The 22,402-nt window shown below is 36.8% G+C and overlaps 1 protein-coding gene and 1 long non-coding RNA gene across 2 annotated transcripts in view; one reads left to right on the top strand and one right to left on the bottom strand.

Annotated features, from left to right (window-relative positions):
• The window catches only part of LOC100644813, a 188,432-nt gene that overhangs the window by 19,913 nt on the left and 146,117 nt on the right, over window positions 1–22,402 (bottom strand). The window lies entirely within an intron of this gene.
• Window positions 17,402–21,061, top strand: LOC125385766. Its single transcript, XR_007225384.1, has 3 exons — window positions 17,402–17,554; window positions 17,777–18,410; window positions 20,869–21,061. It is a non-coding gene; the product is annotated as an uncharacterized LOC125385766 (long non-coding RNA).

Raw genomic sequence — 22,402 nt, 5'->3', positions numbered from 1 at the left:
TTCCGCGTCGACCATGTCGAATTCGTCGGGCTCGTTATCGATGTTCGATTTCACGCGGCACCGACAGGTAATTTCCACGGAAAGATCTCGGGTGAACAATACCCGCGCCATATTTCCACGTAGAATAGTTTCGAATGATCGACGTGATCGAGATTCAGTTCTGCTTGCTGGTAAAAAATATTCCAACATCGAAGATTTCTTTTGCGTGAATTTTTGTACAGTGATTATTGATTTTCTAACGTTTGTATCGTCAGTTTTTTTTTTCTTCTAATTATTCCGCGATATTTTTGATGTTAAAGTTTTATAGTGGAAAGGGCGTATTTATAGTGGAAAAAAAATGTGAAGAATTAAAAAGTTTAGACGGGCAATATAATCATAAAGAATTCAAAGGATTAATCGTGAAAGATTGAACAGCAACGAAAAATGTGGCTTTTTGCTTTTTAAAATTATTGCAGAAATTTATTTATCTACTAGCGAAAGCGTTTTAATGGTTAATTATTGATGAACTATAGAATATGTTAATTAATTGTGAATAACAGAAAAACGTGTCTTCGAACGGCTTTCTGAAGAAGAGAAAGCGAAGCGTTAAAATATGAGATTAGTTTTATTAAAATAAAAATACACCTATCGTTCAGTTAAGAAAGGATCGTTATGGCATTGTAAATTATTACATGCAATTTCCTCTGATTAAAATTGTTTAAATTGACAGCATTTAAATTTCTTTCTCAACAGCATATTTACGTGTGTTGGTTGTAATTCGAGTTGTTCATGGGACCAACAGGTATACAATTTCATGGACTACAGCAAACAGTCGAACCGAGTTTCGATCGGATGCATACGTGTTCAAACTAACTTTAAAATCGCTGTCGAAATGGAAATTCTACGCGAAATGAATGCAATTCACGATACCAATTCTCTTCCAGTTATAATCACTTTACACCTCGAAACGAACGTTTTGATCGTTATAGCGGTTACTTGCCCGTCCCGTTCGATTCATACAAATTGGATGATATCCAAAATTATTCAAAATTTCAATTCGGAATTTCCTATTATATTATATAAACGAGACATCGTGTTCTCGAGAGTTATGTTTAGAGCAACATGTGTTCTAAATGTTGTTCCTCCGCAAATAAATATTCACCTAGCAGACTATCCTGTACCTTGAACTTGAGCCCATTCTATCTGCCAAAGTTTTCCAAAGTCGAGCCAAGAATCCTGCGTCATCGCTCGACCAAACCATCATCGAATCACAAAAACTTCGCTTCATAGTCGTAGTGTAATCAGTTTCTATCTACTATTTTCTACTTCTTCGTAGTTCAATACGCAAAGTAGCTAAAAAAGTCACATATTGACACAGCATCGTATTTACTCTATCGCCGTTTGATAATTTCATTCCATTTGATAATACTTTCAAGCGATTGCAAAATCTTGATACTATACAAATGAGACGTATGTAAGATCCGATAACGTTACATAAGATCTGAAAAGCAATAAAAGTACAAATAGTTCTTGCAGCCACTTTAAACAGAGAACAATAGGTAATTAAATAAAAAGAACATTAATTCGTGTAGATAAATTGATCGAAAATCTTCCTCTTCCTTTCCAGCTTTTAGATGCATCGTGGTCGATCACAATGCAAGTTACGTCATTAGCGCAGTAACTACCCTAATGGTTACCTTTACTAACAGTCTCCTTACTAAACTATAATTTACAATTCTAATTCCCAGAAGATCTAACCCTACCCAATAACCATAAACTAATTTCCCTAATTTTCCAAACAATCCCGAAAGACCTCTAACGTAACTTCCAAGTAATTTCAAGTTAATTTTCCATTGCTTATCGATACGATCGTCTAATCCACCGATGGTTGGGGTACACGGAGCAAGTTACAGATTGAAACGTTCCGCGTAGCTTGATTTTTCAAAAAAAAAAAAGAAAAAAAGAAAAAAAAAGGAAACAATATACCAACGCTTAAACGATTTATCGCTATCCTATCGAAGGATGGAACAGTTCCAACTAAAAGGAACCAGATGTTCACGATTATCGAAGCAGTCAAAGTGTTAAAGCATTTTGCCTGACATTGTTCACGGTTTGTTCATTCTTATTGGCAATTCAACCACACCGTAGACCGCTGACTAGAGGAATCTATACGATAATAACGCGCAAGGCCAGACGCGACAGCACAGCGGCTAGCCGTCTCCGCGTGCGCCGGTTCGTCTCGACCACGGTAACCAGTCGTCATCGGTGTGCTGTTTCCTCCCTGGGGCCAGCGGTGTTTTGCCGTGCACTGTGCCGTGCACGTATCGCGACATTATTCTAGTCCGTGACGAGCAGGGCAATTGCCCGTGACCGGGCCGACGCGACCGCGACGTATAAATTCCTCGTGTCCGTCATTTCGTGGCCGCGTTCTCTCTTCTCTTCTCTCTGTTTGTCTAGTGTCTCTGGTCTACGCTACTTACGTGATCTATTTGCTACTAAACGGCAGGAAACGTTCCAAGCACCGAATATCGCGCGCGCCCTTGCCCTTTATGCACACGGTCGTCCTATTCTCCTTGCATTCTCCTATTCGTATACAGTGAGAACTCAGCGTATACAATGAGAATTCAAATGCAAGTCATTGTAAGTTGAATGTGAGATTTTGTTTTTATTTTATTTTAGTTTATTTCATCTATTTATTTGTTATTATTATTTTTTTTTTTTTTTTTTGATAAAAGGGAGAACGTGAATAAATATTTTGTAATCGTTTTAATCGCGATAGAATGTTCGCAGAAGTTTGCTATCATTTTGTGCACTTGTAACGTCATTTTGTAATTATTTTAGTCAATCATAGTGATAGGTGTTTCAATAAAATTACTTGTGAAAATTGCATCATAACGACATGTATCGTCTTGGGAATTACATCGAGACGTAACGGAGATATATTTTTGGATTAGGCTTCGTTGAAGTTGGTGTTTCGTGAGTTATGCTGTTACGCAGCGTACTTCTTCGGTACATTGTTATGAGGGAACATAATTTGCTGTATTATGTCACGGTGACACAGGCATCTTCGAGGTACATTGTGGTGCAATATGTTTTGCAACGTGTTTTCGCGATTCGCGTCACAACGAAATCTGATGTCTAGATTGCTTAAAATAACTGAAAAATCAGCTACTGAAATTTGAAATGTTCGATATATTTCTATTCATACTTCTTTATAATCTAAATTTAATTCATCGACACGGAACACCATAAGAAACTTATTTTTATAGTTCGATTTGGCCAACTCAATTTTAAACGTAAAAAGAAAAAAAGAGAACGATGTGGAGCTTCGAACTTTCAATACGGGAAAGCAGATAAAAATGTTCAGTTTGTTCAAACCTACCCAAAAACGATCACGTCCCAAAAAACTCCAACACACAAATTTCACTATGTTCGCTATAAACACACATTTTTCAAACACTATACTAAATACACTCGCTAAAGAAACTTCAAATAAAAAGCAAAAAAACATAGAATTTGCTCAAAACTATCCAAACACGATCATGTCCTAAAAAGCTTAAGAAACCAAGTTTCACTATGTTCACTGTAAACACTCATGTTCCAAAAAAAAAAAAAAAAAAAAAGAAAAAATAATATTCACAGGAAAAAACATACATAACACTACACCAATAAAAACCTACAAATCTAAAATCTCTCACGATTTACGTCTCATCTCTATGCTCGAAGAAATCGGTACAAAATTCTACAAGAACCATCGAACGCAAACTTTCTCGCGAGAACCGATCTCTGAACCAAAAGCAGCGCGAACGTCCTCCCTTGGAAGTCTGGAAACCCGTACTTTGAGGGTGAATAATCGACAAAGGGGTTGAAAGTATCTCGAAAAAGTAACCTCGAGGAAATAAGCGTCGCAAGAGCGACTATAGTCTTTTCTATCGAACGTTTAAGCGACGACTATCCGCAGAAATCAAGGCGGCGCGACGCGACGCGTGTTGTGCGCGCGGAAATACGAGGATACGGTCTATGTCGTAGGTGAAACGTGGGACCGTAAGCAAAATGATCGCGGCTTGGTAACGCTACCTTTCAATGCACCACGATAAACTGGAAGACGGAACGAGATTACGTGGCATCGTTCGTCAACCGGCGCGGTGCGACGCGATGAATCTATCGTCAACACGCTCGTTAGTCTGCGCTTGTCGTTCGTCAAACTATCTTCGACGTCTTCTCATTTTCGCGAGAAAACGTGAAAAATTGTACCGATCGGTATATTTCGTGCATTTGTGGGAAACATGGAAGTGCGAAAATAAACACACATAGGAGAGATGTGCACGATATAATATCAGCTGGATGAAACAAATTCTTATTTGGTTTTCGTTCCTTTGATTATGCTCGTAAACGTTGCGAATGACGAACGTGAACTGACACCTTTATGAATAAAATCAGAGAATCGTGCGAATTGGTATTTCACAAATTTGTACTAAACAGAAATTTGTTTGCGTGCTAACTGTTGCAACGAGCACTACGCTTTGGCTATTTTGTACATTTCTTTTATACTTGATGCATTCTTTGTATTTTTACGTCTTTAACCATTTGGCGTATAGCATGACATGATAAAGATACAAAGAAAAAGAGTAATTTGAAATTACTCTGCAGATTTTCAGATTACGATCACATTTATTTAAATATTGACGGAATTTAAACGCGAGTTCGACACTATAGTGGCTACTAAAAGTATTGCTACATCGTTTCATTTATTACACCGTTTACATAGAAAGGAATAGGTGCAAACACAAGAAACTTCATAATGTTTAACACTATGTACTTTCGTGAGTACAAAAATGTGACACTACGAAAATGAATTGTACGTGATAAGAAAGACTGTTCATTGGAAAGTGAGGGTGTGCGCGCCAGTACTTTTTGTAGCCATTGTACATTGATTTCTGAGAATGGGGGAATAAAGTATACGCGAGCGACTGGTATACGAAAGAAGGAGAAAAGAACATTTCTCTTTCGAATAAATACCGTAAGCCTTTTAAAGAAGCACGTGGCGTGAAACGTGTTAATAATTCATCAACTGTCGCATCTTTCTTTTTCCTTTCATTTTTGTTTTTCAACTACCGAAAAAACGATCTTTACGTGAAATTCATTTACGAAAAGAAATTCGACTCAGCGGGTATTAAGGATGAATAATGTTTCTGAGGCTACCGTGCGTGGTATAATTGCATCGTTCGTTTCCAGAAAGCCAGTTTAACGCCGAGTAATTGCGGCCTGTGAGGTCACCAATCATAACCCCGAAAACAACATTAATTATCCCTTTTCATAACAATCTCGAATGCGCTAATAAAAGCTGAATTTTCCGGTTAATTAAAGTATCAGCGGGATCCATACGATACATTCGGTATAATATATTATTATGAGAGCACCGCTTATATAATTCTAATGATAAATAGCCTCTCTATTTAAGCTAACAATAATCACGATGATACACGGCATCGTTACACTCGTCTGTTAATAATAACACAATTTCAAATGTCCGATGTGTTCGCCTCGATGTGTTACGAATTAATACGTCATTAACCGTAAACAATATTTCGCCAGAAAATTGATTTCGTAATAATATTGCATCGATTTGATCAACTTTATTTTAGAATTTTATATTAGCTTTTTTTTACAACTTATATCGTTAATTTTTTTAGTTTCAACGGAGATTATAAAACGTACAAATTTTGCTACGTATACCGTGACGATAAATTTTATTCGTTTGCAAGAAATACGTACAAGTAGACATTTTTCTAAAATAGAATAAAAACCTGTACAATATTATTATTGTTATTATAAAATGAAATACGTTCTTCGTGTAAGAAGATTAAATTGAATTGCACGTTGCATTTGTTATTTTGGATTGGATTTTATCGAATCTTACACGTCCAATTTACTTGAATTCTCTTCGATCGAACAGGTTTATCTCCATTTTATTTCTTTGCGATTCTTCTAAATAGCTTTTGTAAACTTTCATCGTGTTCTTTTAAGACTAATAGCTTTTCTATTAATCCGATTATAAGTCAATTGCTACGATGTTGATGTTCGTTCCGTGGGAATACGCGCTCGTATAAGAAATCAAAAACATGTATTTGCATATAATTCGTTAAATTAAGAACCCGTATCAATCAAAATTTCAATGTTACCAAGAGAGGGAAAGGGTGGAAAAGATAATAATCTATGAGAAAACCAATTTCCATATTTCACATTTGCCACCCTGAACCAGTCACCCTCGCCTCTAACGAGATTATCGAATTTCCAGAGGCGCCAGGGGTATTTAAAGTCGCTTTGAACATGATTTACAAAGCCGACAGGGAACATATACAACGAGGTGCGCGACCATACATCCACCCCCTCCATCAATGCACACGCTAATTATCGACCTAATTGTGTACGCCGACGAGCAACCGTTCTCATTTTATACCATGCCCTTTAAAGAGTACTGCCACTCTGTTGCACAGACAGCTGGTTAATTGGCCGATTTCCACGGCCGACTTGCATCGAATTTCCATTAGACAGGTAAAAGACAGATACGTGGCAACGTACGCAAACCTCGTAGATCAGACGTGTGGTCGCGATCACAAGTAAAACCGCTGTTGGCTAACGATAGTTGTTGCGTTTCAATGCATCCTCACTGTGAATAGGGAAAGTGGTACGAGCATAGACTCTTCAAACTGTTTTCCTTTTCGTTTGGGATTAGCTTCTTTTCCCATTGAGAATCGCGACGACGAGAGATCGATTCGTTCGTGTTTGCGCTCGTTTGGAAATTTTGTGATAACAGCGGTGTGGATCGTGGAATTTTACGGGTCATACGTCGACTGTTGACATACGCTCAGGTGTAAATAAAAGGGTCGAGGGTGAGTATTCGTTGGTATTTCGGGGGAGCGTGTAAAGGGTTCGAGGGTGGAGTTCTCCAAGTATAATACAAAGTAAATTATACGCAGGCTACTTTTAGGGTAGAGGTATAACCGAAAAGACCGTGTTTCCCCATGAAAAATGAAATGAAACTAAGAAATATTATACTACGTTATTCTATTACATTTTCTAGGTACCGTGTCCTTACATCCTATTCCATTTACTTCGTTTCCTAAGTGTCTAATACCTGATTTATTACCTGATTTTCCTACCTGGTACTTAGAAAGTTGTATATTATACGCAACGGTCTCTCTATCCCATTTTTCACGCTATTCTCATTCTCTTCTACGTAGTATGCAGAAGGTAAAGTGCAGTGCACAGATTACCCACGAGAAATAGTCACATTGCACAAATGAAATTCACTATCTCACTAAGTGAAATTCGTTTTCAACAGTCGTGTCAGTCCGGTGCGTGAAACATTTCTCAATGATTATGAATCACGAGAAATAAGATAACGAAACCAAGGAAAATCAGGATTAAGTTGTTCTATACTATTAGATTGACAACTAAGTGATTGCGAATTTTGTCATTAGCCGAGCTTAATAGGAAGGAACAAAGCTTCGATTTAATCGATAGAGATGAACGAGCAAAGTTCTATCCACCTGTATCCTTTCCACGCTTCGGTCCGTAAAACGTCGCGCGCTCTGGAATCTTTGACTGCTTGAAAAATCTTCGATATCCCTGCGAAGCAACTGACATATTTCTGATAGGAGAGAAGAATCGACATTTGCAATTTTTTCGAACGTTGACAACGAAAGACGTGAACCGGAATTTTTCGTCTTGTTCGATTTCTCATACTTTTCAAGAATAAGTGCTGACCGATGTAAAATTTCTTTCACGGTATATCGTCAACGATCTATTGATCTAAACTATCGCCAGGTTCGTTGCTGTGTTTCTTGAAAATCGTCGAAATGATAACAAAAGTAAAAATGGAGGATTTCCATTCTCCTGAGGCTACGGCCATCTTGAAGTTATCAGGCAACCAGAACGTTTCGATTGCACTGCACACCGTGTCGTATCAAAACTGCACCGTATCGCCGCACGAATTATTCCCTGACACGGCGGAATTAATCGCGGCCTGATAACGCGACTCGATAACGCACGCGTGTGCTCCGAGAAAAAGTTCGTAACACGTTGATCGTAGTCGCGATTGCGAAAAGGAACGAGGAAACAGAAAAAGGCAGGGACTCAGGAAAGCAAAACGAAGATAGGAAATGCAAACGAGAAAGCACACCAGCATTCGTAAATAGTCTATGCATATTTATATTACCGAACATTAACCATGCGAAACATTAGATATTAAAATATTAGAAATTAATTCGATGTCTGCCCTAGAATGTTATAAGCTTCGTCAAGCTGCTTTTCATCGATTAATATCTTTTGGAAATGTTACGTTTCGTGAATATCAAGAACTTTAAACTCTCTATGGTAAGTGTTTGTTCGACTAGTCGCGGGGAGACGCGATCGAGAGGAAGCGCGTCAACGGGAGTCGTTACGATTAGAATAATCGATGCCACGAACAGATCGATCTCCTTATTTCTGTTAGGATAATAGGGGTGGTTGAATTGACATAACACTGCGGTTAACAAGTTATAATATATATATTTTCAACAACTTTGTACAGTAGATAGTTATACCGTTGCGTAAGGGATAAATGAATTAGACGAATGATTGACGAGCGAAGACCCGGTAGAGAGACGTTGACTGTTCTCAGGTTTGGAGAATCAGCGTAGAGATGTGTTGACCTTTCTGTAGTCGATGAACCAGTATCGAGACGTTGACTGAACTGTAGTCGTATAGCCAGTGAAGAGATGTTGACTGTACGAATGTCGTAGATCCAATGAAGTCCGGTGACGATGTTGTCGCAAGGGAAAACTCTCGTTCGGTAGAGATAGCCCCACCACTGGTCGCTTGTGGATGAAATCCTGGGAAACATGGGAAAACCCAGGTTTCCCCTATTTTTACCTGATCGAGCAATAACCATAAGGAACTTCCTGGGTCGAAATTGCTTTATGCCAATTGACGGACTTAACGGTAAATCAGGAAGCCTCGTTTTATCGTCGTTCCTTAGGCTTAATTATATGTACACAGCTGATGAACGCCTCGACCGGAGAGTCACCGGACGTAACAGTAATATAATGAAATTTGAGATAGTTTCAGTGTAAAGATAACGAATTAATTCCTAGAATTTAATATTTAAAATAAATATTAATATTTAATACTCAGAATACAGTAGCTGTACCACGATATACGTAATATCTTGTTATACCTGATATGTACTTAACTGATGAAACAAATTTCTGTTTAGATTCTATTTGTTGAATTACGTTCATGAGAATGTAAATTTACAGGATCATTCACAGGTTGTCACATATTAGTAAGAATCTACAAAACTTCGTCGATTTTTAGCAATGTGTAATATGTACATTTGATCAAAAGTATACAAATTGAACGATACATAGCCCTTGCTATACCTTCTTGTGGAATCGTCGGATTATAAGTTTAAATTATGCGTTAAAAGACCCAGAAACACGAGTTTAAACAGTGCACAAAGTTTCAAAGTGAAGGATGCATGCGATGTATCACCAGGGAATTTTCTCGAGGAATTTCGGGGTTATCAGTCCGACCGTCTTGTTCTTCGCAACTGTGAACCTTATCAGGCGCCGTTAAAATTGATTCCGGTTAACAATGAGGTTAATAATACTAGCGTATCGTGGCTTTATTGTAGATTAAGCTGCACGACTTATTGCGACAGAGAATCGGCCATTTGCGAGCTTAAGATGGCGAAATGTAGAAGATTAATCATCTTGCACATTGTATTTTAACACTAACTGTACATATGTATAACATGTCATGATAAATACATATACAGGTAGATACAGAGTGTCTAGAATTAACGTTTCCACGACAACAAATTCACACGACGTTACCAAACATTCGCAAACGTTCTTGATGAATAACCAACTATTGGTGTGACTGTAGATGTATCATTTAATTTTTATATTTTGTAATGCAATGGTCGACTATGTGATCTTGCTCGAAATGAAGCTTCTCTTATCTCTACATCTTATGTTCATAGGCGCGGGTCATCAAACTGAGAATTATCAAACTGGAATATACTAGAGACTGTCTTTATCTAGTAGACGATACTACAACGTAGAGCGTAGTATTACATAGGAAATGAGAAGAGAATAGAAACCATCTGTCTAGAGGTTAAGGGAATTCTGTTCTAGATAAGATAAGATAGGTACTTGAGATATTACGAAAATAGTATATATGGAATAGCGAGACGATTAATCAGAAAGATTAAACCTTGATCTATAAAAGTTGCACGTGTCTCTTGTAAAATGTATGTTTGGGTGACCGAGTTATACTTGAAATTTTACGAACTACGGAGTCTCGAAGCTGTACGTACGATCCTCAAGGGTACATAACGCAAGGAATACGCCACTTTGACACATACTCTTGGGATCGCTATAAAGCATGTCGCATGAAACTTCAATTTGTATCGAATGTTTCTACATCAACGGAATTTCCAACTCTGTGATCTATAGTGATTCATCTATTTACTCGTAGCAAAAGTTTATTGTAAATGGAACGTAAAAGACGTTGATAAAGATGTACAAATTAAATGTACATGTGTATGTATGAAATATTCAAATCGAATGTTTGTCGTAGAAAAGATTCTATCAACTTTCGTTCCTTCGCTTCTGGCCATAAGAATATGAATCTTTTCGCGTTACCTTTCTTATTTGGTCATAGGGTTCGAATGAATTTTTAAACCGCAAGTTTAAATATTCAGGGAAAGGAGATCCGTTAAAAGATACGTTCGTGCAATTGTAAAGTATGGATGTTTATGCAAATACGTATTTTTATGGAAACAGTTAAGGGAATAAAACACAGAGAGAGATTTCATTCATTTATTCAACAGTCTTATTAAATATTATAACAAATACTTTGCGTATTTTATATACCTCTGCATATTGCGTGTACTTTATATATTTTTGTACTTTGAAATATCATCGAAATCCACAGTTTAATCGTAGCAGCAATACTGCGGATTTTTATGCAAATTCATATTTTTAATAATACGATTAAAAAATATAGAAACGGAAAGCTAGATCATCGTTTTTCCTATAAAACACCGTAGAAAAACACCATTATATTTGTATGTAATTTTTCATATTCTGGACGAATTTTCTGCAATTTAACCCTTTCAAATTTTTTACAAATACATAAAAATCCGCGTCCAAGCATCGCCATCGATCTCTACCCGCGCAATGCCAATCCTCGTCACGGGAGAACGACGAAGGAGAATTCTTCGCGTTGGGAATCGGCGAAGGAATATTCCTCGGTGCGAATAAAACACGGCGGGACACGCGTTAAAGCTTTTAAAGGGGTTCTCCATTTCCACGGAGGCCGTCGAAAGGGAAAGCTGCTGCCGTCGCGACGTAACTCGTAACGGCGTGGCGTCGCGTCGGTAACAAGCACCGGGGGATGCTAGCGGCTCACAGTGGCCTGTGCTTCGCAGAACTCGTATTGATCGCGCACAATGGCTTCGTATAACAAAGACGAGCGCAATGTCCACGGGATAGGTCGCGAGATCGAAACGTAGTTACCTGAAAATCCGACTTTCACCCTCCTCGTTGGGAAAATCTTCGTTCTACGCGAAATTCGATACGCGAATTATTCGTGAAACTGTTGATAGATCTTCGAACATTCTTGCAGAAGTGATAATGGGAAATCTCGATTTTAGAATCGCGAAAATTGCTTTGGAAAATCCTTTTTCGTGGGAATGCGATTGAAAAGATATCGTGCGAATGGCTGGCAAATTATAAGAATGATGGATATTACGTGTAGAAGTTAGAATAACTCGATGTCTTTTTTATAGTGTCTAACGTGAGTTTAACAGGTGTCTTTATTAAAGTTTCTGATTGATCCGCGTCGACAAGCAATTTTGACAAATTAGAGATTGATGGATGTACCAGGCATATAAATCAGCGGTGTGTATTCTGTGCGATGTCCAACGGATATAGGTTCTGGCAGCTGTCGATTATTGGTGCTTTTAATTACTCAATGTCGTCTGTCATGGCAATTTGTATTCATAGATAGATGCGTTTCGTAGGTATTAAGATTTTGCGAATTGAAAATCTCGAAATATCGAAGAAACAGCTAAACTTAAAACGCACTCGATATAAAGACAACGAATTATAATTGTTGCACCTTGCACGTGGTTGATCTATTTAATTGGAAGAATAGTTAAATTGAAGAAAATACAAGATGATTCTTGGCCTTTTAAAAGCCACTGTTCAAGAAGATTTTCACGTCGTCCTCGCGTGTACGTCAAGTTGAAGGAAACTTTATGCCAAGTACGTTAAGAGGTAACGAAATGAACATGGCGAGAGAATTTATTTTCCGATATGTGATTTCTGTTGTTAGCATCGTTTCAGTTCTTTTAAACTGTTAATTAAATCATCTCTTAAACAGACTATCCTTTAGTCTAGAAATAATCGTGCGAGATTTTTCTCTTTTTGTAAACGAATTAACAAATTTCGGATGAGCGGTAAACCGATAAAGAACTGGAAAGCGACTATACATCGGAGGAGAATTTACATCATCAACATGTTAAGACGATAGTGTTTATCTGTTATCGAATTGACGTGTTCGAAATTAGATATGAAGATTATAGTTATTAAAAAAAAGAAAAAAGGTTGTTGAAGAGCGTACGTGACGAGCATATCGCGCTTCCTTTTTACAAGATGCTCCATAAGATGTTTTAATAATCCAGTTCTCAGAAATCAGTCTCGTATACGTTAACACTGATAGATTACAAAGAAATTGAAAAGGCTTATTATGGTTATAAAACAAAAAACATTACAATTTATAATAAACGATAAGCGTTGACGCAAATTGTGGATATTTATGTTGGAGATGGAAGGTTTTGTTTGAAAGTATGTTCTTTATTATATTAAGTACGATTTAGCTGACTTCATCTTCCTTCCTCTGTTATTGTATTATTTAACAAAATCTTACAACACTCGTTTTACAGATCTCACCCATAGTATTAGAATCCAAGCTGTGATCGCTCTCTAAAGATACCAAGAATCTAATTTTTTTATCCAGTCAACACAGAGATGATACTTTCAGAGCGTGAAAAGTCTTCCATACACGGCGCATGCCTTACAGTGAAAGGGTTAATGTCCTTGGTAATCGAATACTTTGAAAGTTCAAGTATGGCAAGAATATCTTCACACTGTTTCCCATATCGTTAAATTTACATTCTTCAAAATAAATTTCCCATTATCTTTATCTTCCACGAGATATACAAATTCTTGGAGACGCTTGACGAAATTTAAAATTAAAGGGAAAGAGGGAACGTCGAACGAACGTGCAAGTATTGAATAAAAGAAGAGAAGAAAAAGATCGGGAAGGAATGGTGGATTTTCACTGCGTGAAAATAAAGTTACTGGCATTTTAAGACGTCACTTTATAGCATCTCGGCTGTACAACATCGAGAATTTCCAAGCTAGAAGGAACGATTCGAGCCGTGGTCGAGGCAAATCGATCGAGGAGCATATTCGCGTCACGAGGGCAATGCACCGACGATACGATGCACCAGTTGCACCGGCCTCGGTAACTAGGATAAGCCTTGGTGCAGAAATGGCATCGTAGAAAAATTTTGTTTATCGAGAAATTAGAATTCGCCCGATAAAATAATGAAATGTCACGAGACGGATAAATGTGAAATATATGGGCGTGATAAAACGATCATAGTAATCTGAATTTCGTTCAAATTTCAGAGTAAACGTTGAGTATATGCATGTTAAAACAGAAGAAAAATAGATTTTCTGTATTTTTTAGAATTATATATTCCTATATTCAGATATTTGAATCATATATCGTATAGATATATGTTATAAATACATTTTATATTATTTTGAAGGACGAAAGAAATTTATCTTTTTCTTGTATCAATAGAGTAGTCCATGAAAAGATTAATACTAATAAGTGGGAACATCGAATAAATACGTATGTAAATATTTTCACTAATTTATCTATCAACTATCTGTAAGCTGTGACGCACTAAAATTTACTCTCTCTCTCTCTCTCTCTCTGCTTTTTTCTCAAGCTCGAATATTCTTTACAGTTCATTAGTGCAGATAGCAGATTAACTATCGTATCTATAGAAAGTATCATCTAGACAGTTTCTTTATGCAGACGACCTGGCGCGACGTTCCGTCTACAGTTAACAGTAGCAACATCTAACGATCTATGTTTCTACCGGTTAATTTATTTCAAATTTTAAATTCAATTTTATAATTTTATAATTTTAAAATTAAATTTTAAAAGAAGAACTTAACGTCAAATTTCGTCTCGCTTGCTTCTGACTACGTACTGTGTAAAACGAAAAGAACAAAATCAGATATTATTCTGCAACGAAAAATTCCTCAATTATTTATCCGTACAAGAATGCATACAAGGAAAACGTTTCAAAGCTCTTAAAGTCCGAAAGGAATAAAAATTCCACGATGAAAGAACTGGTCTGGACAGCGTTATTCTAATGTACGACCACATTCGGAATAGAAAATCGAGAGAAGCAAACGATGTTCGATCGACGCGACGCGTTCTCCCTATTCCGATAGAATTGCGAGAAAACCGCTCTCTCTTCCTTGGCTGCAGCAGATTAAGATCGACAGGCATCAGGCCAGGTTTATGACACCGGAGAACAAGCAGTCACGAGAGCTGACTGGCTCTTTAGGGTCGACGCTCTTTCTAGCTACGTGATCGCTGTGAAGCGTGGAAAAGAAACGGCTTGCGCAACCGAAAACTCGATTATCGTTGCTTGTCCTAGGTCTTTCAAGGCCTCCCGTTAAAAAAGAAACACCGTTAGACAAGCGGAACTGCTTCGTGTGGCCGCGGACTGTCGGCGAGGAAACGAAAGTGAATCCTCCTTCTTCGCACACCGTTTTACACCGTTAGTTTCGCCTCCACCATTCGCTGCCTGTCGACGTCGACACGCTGAATTCTGAATCCTTGATCTCGTTCGAGCGGAAGCTCGCCCGAGTAAAATGAAATCATTACGCGCTGCGCCGCGCCACCGGTGCGGTTACGAGCATCGATCCTGCCGCATACGAAGTTATAAATAGACTGCGGCTTTTTACGCATTTATAGGAAATTTGAAGACGTAAAAATGCCTATAACGAGTTTCCAATACACGAAAATATATAAAGTGCCCAAGCTATAGTACTTTTCATACCAGTACTTCAATACGTGCAATGAATTTCTGTCTAGATTCTATTCTTTCAAGCGTACGTATTCATGGAAATATGAATTTTCACGGGAAATTTTGTATCGACGTAGTTATGGATTATAGGGGATCGATGCAGTTTCGAGGATTGAATTTTGAAAATAATATCGCATCGTTTGGTGCAAGAACGATTTTAAAATATAGCGGATAAGATATTTTAGCGTAGGATCATTTTTCCTCTTTTTCTATTTACGTGTATTCTATTGTGATATTTCTTCCACGACAAAATCAACGATTATATGAATAATACATCATCCGTACATATATTCTACGAAAAAATCATTCACATCGGCAAAAATTTCTAAACGAATCTACAAAATTCTAAAATTGGACATTTACGAATTGTCCATTGCGACTATTATTTCTGTGAAAAATAGCCTACTTTACTTCGCTTAAACATCTCGCAGAAGATTACGAACTAGGAGGCTAGGAATATTCGTTACATTAACCCAAGATGCTCGAAGCACGTTTGCTCGCGTCAAATGTGCTGTCGCTGATTATGAGAATGGCCTAAATCTAAAGGTGTTTCAACGTTTGACAAGTGAAATGAATTTTGTTTAACGGCGCAACAATCAACTCGATGCAAGTTCAATTTCTACTACTTTGCGAAGATGGTATTATTGTAACATAAATAAACGCAACGCGAAATAAGTGATAAACTTATCTACTTAGATTCTTGACTTAGGCCACTTTCATAATCACCGGCACAAATGAGCTATTAATACGCATTGGAATTACACTGAATGGACACTGCCATCTATGAATATCGATCTCACTCGTTATCAATGAGAAACAAAGCGCTGATATTACTACTTTCTCCGAAATCAAAGGATATTAATATAGACACGTGGTTCTGGAATATTCGCGCATTAGAATTGATCAATGCCAATATCGTTGCCCCCTCGAAGTTGGTACACTATCATTCTCATTAAAACCTACAAACTTGTCAGTTCGTCAATGCTCATAAATATCGCTATCGGTTTCTGTTCGAGGTCACGGATCTACATATCGTTCTTTATGGTATTCTCATTCTCTTCTTGTTTATAGTAATCGCATCCTCAGCTTGTTGAATATTCCAGAAATAATAACATCAACTGGCCAACGAGGGAAAAACAAATTACAACAGAGAAACATATAGTTTCATATTAATTATCTTCTCTTTAATGCACCGGGAGCATGCACTTCGTGTTATTAACGACGAATCACGTCAATATATTTCATTGTGACGAATTTCATTTCGATGAGCTTTGATTCTGCTGCGATCCTCGAATTTTCACGTCTCGTGTATTTTGGAATTTTCATATCTCGCTCAAAATTGTAATTTAATCAACCAACGAATGAGATAAATAAATTCTTTCAAATATTACGGATAACTTATATTTACTTCATTACATTTTTACTTAGACCATTGATAGACGTTTATCGCTTCTACCTCTATCGTTTCATTTTCTGAATATCCAATGTTATTAGATCTTCCCACAAACGCGTCAGACTCAATATTTTCTTAATTAAAATAAAAAGAAAGTAGATGAAATAAACAGGAAAATTGCACGAAGCTGTCCTATTCCTAGCGTTAAATTAAATGATAATACAAGATGTAAATATGCAAATAGACGATACTTCTTCTCCCCTATAACCTCTCATTCCTTCTCCTAATCACCATAATCAACCTAAACAACGCAATCATCTTCGCTACTGTCCCTTAATTTAATATATTCCAACAAACTAACTATCCACAAACTTACTATGTGTTCAGGAACATGAAAAACGTCCATCATCGAGCGAAGATGAAACCCTCGGACACCCACTTATTCCTGATCCTCCCTAATAATCCCTGTTTCTGGATCGTGGTGCGCGCCAGCATTACGAAACCAGCACTCTCGATGGGCTCGTGTCGATCCCTCAAGGACCACCAACATGGTCCACACGTGATCACTGGATCCAATGAGGAAACACGAACACGAACGTTTGCTGGAACCGGTGCAAATGGGTCTATTAATCTCGATTGGGCCAAGTGTCTGCGATCTAGCGCGACGTGCTGGCTAGACTAGCCACGTTATTCAGCCCGGTCGTCGCGTAATCGGCCTCTGCCAATTATCGTTATCGCCCAAGGCCAGCAGACGGACGATCGGTTCCGTTCTGATGTCGCGACGAACGAACGTGAGTTCACAGCATCTCGCCAGTTTAGAGAGCTCAGTGATATTCTGATCGACTTTGTTTAAGATACCTATAGCGTAGAACATCAATTTTCTACATGAATTTTCAACGCTTTTCCCTATTTTTATGGAAATTCGTCTGCTTTTATGAAAAGTAAATGTAAGTAAAGGTGTTCTAAAGGATGTAGGTGGAAAGCATTTATACTGAATATTTATTGCCTGTGGTATATGTAACATATTCATTGTCTGTAAAAAATGAACGAACGTATAAATTAAAATTCATTAGAATTTCTTAATAAGTGTCCAACGATTTACGTATGAAATAAATATAATAAAATTTCTAACGTTCGCCAACAAATGCTTAATAAAAATGTCTTTATAGCTACTTATATAGTTAGCGGTGCACGTGTATGCAGACGAGAAAAACAGGGTCGGATGATAGAGGATGATTAGGTAGACAGATGGAACCTAAGAGGAACCAGACAGCGCCAGAAGAACGGGGGCCGGGACGAGAAACGTGTCGCCTGTTTCTCGACTGACGTAAGCGACTCGTTATCGGGACGACCTTAAGGCCAAACAAGCGCGACCGCGCCAAGAATCCAAGCGATTCTACGCTCAAGCGCGAACACTTCTACACTGACAATGCACGTTGTACATGCTCTCGTGATTCGGTTCCAGGATTCGATAGTATGGACGACCCGAAATTTGAATAAATTTTCAAATGGAACTCGTTTTATTTCGATGAGATAAGTAAGATTGATTGGAAATTTACGAGTAATTAAAATGTTGGACTTTTTAAGGTAGAAACAGTGTCCGAATGCTCGATGAAAGATTATTTTCAAGAAACGATACTTGTGGAATTTATTCTGCTCAGTAACATTTTGATCAATATATTATTATTCTTACTATATTAAATATTATTTAAATTTTATTGCGTTACCAAGGAACATAAGACTGAAAATTAGTATGACAATTATATCTAAAATAGTAGAAACTACAGAAGAAGATTTTTTGAAGTAAGTAATTAATATTATACGCATAAAAATGTTTAGAATAAAATTTCGAACTCGTCATATCGTCAGGTCATATTCCTGAAACAGCAATACCGATTTTAATAAGGAAGCTGAGCGCAAATTTACGCGATTCAACTTTTCGATCGCGTCCAATGAAACATTTTATTGCCAATTTTACCAGTCTGTCTGCGGTCTGTCTCGAAACGAGATTAAGAGATTTGAAATGGAATTTCGGCAATGTTTATTACATCATTTTGATAGATATTTAAAGTCAGATAATCACGACGATGACCTCACATTATCCACGTTAAGTCCAATTTATACAGAGGTCAGAAATAATCGTTAATTCTGCTTCCGTAAATCTTAGACTCTGCAAAGCAAATCTTCGCGCGATATCTGAGCAATGTGGGACCTCCATCGAATAGTTGTCGCAGATACCACGTTGCAATCGTTGATTTCTCTTAAATTCTTCTTGGATCCATACGACACGAAATAAAAATTACATTGCAACAGATGTTATATTGTTTAATGCTTCGCTTCGATATTCCATGTATTGTTAGATGGCGTATTTTCCATTTCTCAAAGATAAAGTATTCCAAAATTTGTAAAAAAGGATTAGCTAACACATAGTCGTGGCAGGGTATCAACAAATGAACGTGAACTTTACTCTTCCAGAAATAATGTGGCAACAGATAAAACCCCATAAAAGTAAAAACAACAAAGATACATAACAAATAAAAGTCCCGCCAGGGAAAGAAGCAATTCGTACAAAGTGGAAATAACAATGATAATCGTGTAGAAAATTTCAATAGATTTTCACTGTTAAACATCAAATATAATTAAAAAATCGTGCCTGATATGAATGGAAGATATAGCCAATTAGCCGCTCATGCTGGACAACATCAAAACTGTTCTCACGGAAGAAGATTTCGCCTCAGCGAGTAAGACAAGTGAAGCAACAGCGGTGGACGCTATCAAAATAAATACAAATACACCAGACGCCTACCGGAAGCTAATCCATCTTTTACACCAAAATAAAATAACATTCCACACATACCAGTCACGCCAGGAAAAATTCTATAAAGCAGTAATTAAAAATGAGAAAGAAAGAAAGATGAGAAAGATGCACAACTCTTATAGTTCAAGAGCCAGATGATAATAATAAAGAAATTTACAAATTGAAACATCTTCCTAATATTATAATAAAAGCGAAACCTCCGCGTAAAAAGAATGTAATAGGTCAGTATGAAAAATATGGACATATGATCTGACAATGTTTGTCAGATGTACGATAGAAAAAAAAATAGAAATTAATATTTTCTTGATCGTCATCGTACGATTAAGGGATGATTCTCTTTTATATATATAACTATAATAACATTAATCACAGATATATTATATAATATTCTAAAAATATGAAACTCTCGTTTGATGGATCCTCATATGAAAAGGATAAATAGGGAGAATTGTCGAAGCGAAGTATCGAATATCGTTATAAAAGAAACATTTAGAAAAATGAACGATCGATGGTTTCAAATAGTCCGCGCCGGATAATTACAATCGACTTATCGTAAATGCGAGTTGGAATTATTGATAATCAGACATTGCAACACTTTCTGCACTATCGATGAATACTGTAAATTCTGTATAGCTTAATAATCACAAAACTAAGAAGACACAACATCCTACACGAGTCAGATAGATATTGAACAGACTGATAGTTTTTATTCATTTTTGTAGACTTTGTTTAATTATTGGTATTACCGGATGCTATACTGATTAATATTTGCATGGTTGACCGAGCAGTAGTTGATTAAAAAGGAAAGATGCTTAAAAAGATAAATTATTAAAGTAAATTAAACGTGTTTCCTCTCTTATCCTACATAATTTTTAATTAAATTAACTATTTAAATTTTAAGTGATATTTTCACTTTTGAAATCTATTATTTAACCATGCGCAACATTAGAATGTTTCTTTCCTTATAATTACTAATGTTCATAGTTGATGTTACGTTCTAATTGAATAAATAGAAAATTAGTTGCTTAACGGCAAAACAATAACGTCATAATAAAATAGAATAATGTATTCATCATTACGTAAGCGCCTGAGAAATACAGATCAAGTTAAGTTGAACATCTACTCTGTGTCTGACCATAAACATCCTTTTCTACTTCCCTGAGCCGCGTCTTCCCAAGAATAAGCGAATCCTATTTTATCTAAGGAACTTGATCAGCTATATTACTTATACGTATTAAACAAATTTCAATAAAATATCGTCTGAAAGAATAGACATCTTAGAATTCAGAATTCTTTGAAATATTGAAATATTTAACACCACACTACATGTGAAACGTACAAATATAGATACATGTCTGTCAAATCTCTTCCTTCTTTAATAAAACACTAGCTGGGTTTTAGTAAAATATTTAATTTCGTGATACATAAATGTTTCATTTATAGGTGGCGGAGATTTTCTGGACATAAATTTTATACAAACTGAAATAGCGAACGAAAATAATGAGGATGTACCTTCTCGTGTCAAAAGGTTTGGGAAAAGATTTGGATGATTTGAAGCAAAAAAAAAAAAAAAAGAACCTAAGAATGTAAAGTTACTGGTGTTAACAAATATAGACAACTCATCCAAAGGAAAATATATGAAACGCTTAAATATTGCAATAAATTGATAACTTGCTTGATCTCCGTTTAAATAGATAAAATTTAATATGAAAATGTGATTGTTCTGTTATCCCAAAATTTCTGTCATCCTCTTAATTTAGATACGAGAGGCTCTACTGTATTTAATAAAAAATAATTAAATAATCACCTGGCGCTTAATATTCTTACCAAAAAGGAACTAAAATATTCTTTCATTCATCCATGTTACTCAATCAAAAGCTCACAACCAAAATAACAAGAGATCTACCTTTGGAAAAAGAAAAATCAGATTTTCTTCATTTCGTATCGATCATAGGTGTCGTTAATCATCCTCTTAATCATCCTTTCTCGATCGAGGAGCTGGAGACTTAACCGAGGATCGACGTTGGCCATCTTGACCAATAAATCGCGACACAGCGCAGTACAGCGTCGAGCAACGTGCTGATAGCAACCGTAAAGTTGCGTGACGCGACGTGGTTGCACGAAATAAGTAGCGTTTCCGCATTTATATTTCATCCGATGCATTTATAAGCTTATGTCCGGCTTGCATGACACTAATAATAGCGATAGAGCGCTCACGTGGCAAGAGAAGGGATTTCGTATGACCCAATAGAATGGAAATTAGTGTTGGTTATTCCACATAGGGATTTCGTAATGAAATTAGAAATGGACAAGAAAACATGGTGCTTTTAGACGTTAGATGCTGGTAAACAGACAGACGAGTTTGTTCGGTCGTAGAATAAAGGATAGGGTTAACTGGGTTACAAGCGATTACGCGTCGAATCCTTTTACGTAAATAGAATAGAAGATTCTACACTCTGACGAGGAATTGTGTAGTAAATGTATTTTAAGAAGGCTTGAAATTCTTTTCGTTCTGTTAACTCGTTGAAGTTTGTATATAAAAATAGACTGCTGCAGTTTGAATAGAAGACTCGCTGAATTTGTTAAATATTTCCGATAAATATTGTCGTAAGATTTGGATAGAAGATCCATCAAACTTTTTACATACTTTTGCCAAATATTAGTTTGGTAAGATTTCCATGCAAGATTCGTCGGATTTTTAAAAACATTCTCGCTAAATATTTTGCTAAGATTTGAGAAGATTCGCTAATCGTAAGGTTTTCGAATGATCGGCCATTGATGATCTTGGTAAGAAATTGTGTTAAGAGAAGACTGAAAGATCATAATAAGGAAATAAAGTACATATTACGTACAGTATAAAAACGTACCAACGATAAGTGACATTCTAGCGATTTTTGTTTTCCGCGGAACCTTTCCTCAAGTAAATCTAGGCCGATGGGTTCGATCTCGCGACCCCATAAACAAAACGAAAGAAAGC

Source organism: Bombus terrestris, chromosome 10 (assembly GCF_910591885.1).
Source record: "Bombus terrestris chromosome 10, iyBomTerr1.2, whole genome shotgun sequence".
Lineage (NCBI taxonomy): Eukaryota > Metazoa > Arthropoda > Insecta > Hymenoptera > Apidae > Bombus > Bombus terrestris.
The sequence above is the reverse complement of the archived record's forward strand: the minus strand, read 5'-3'. Positions and strand labels throughout refer to the sequence as shown.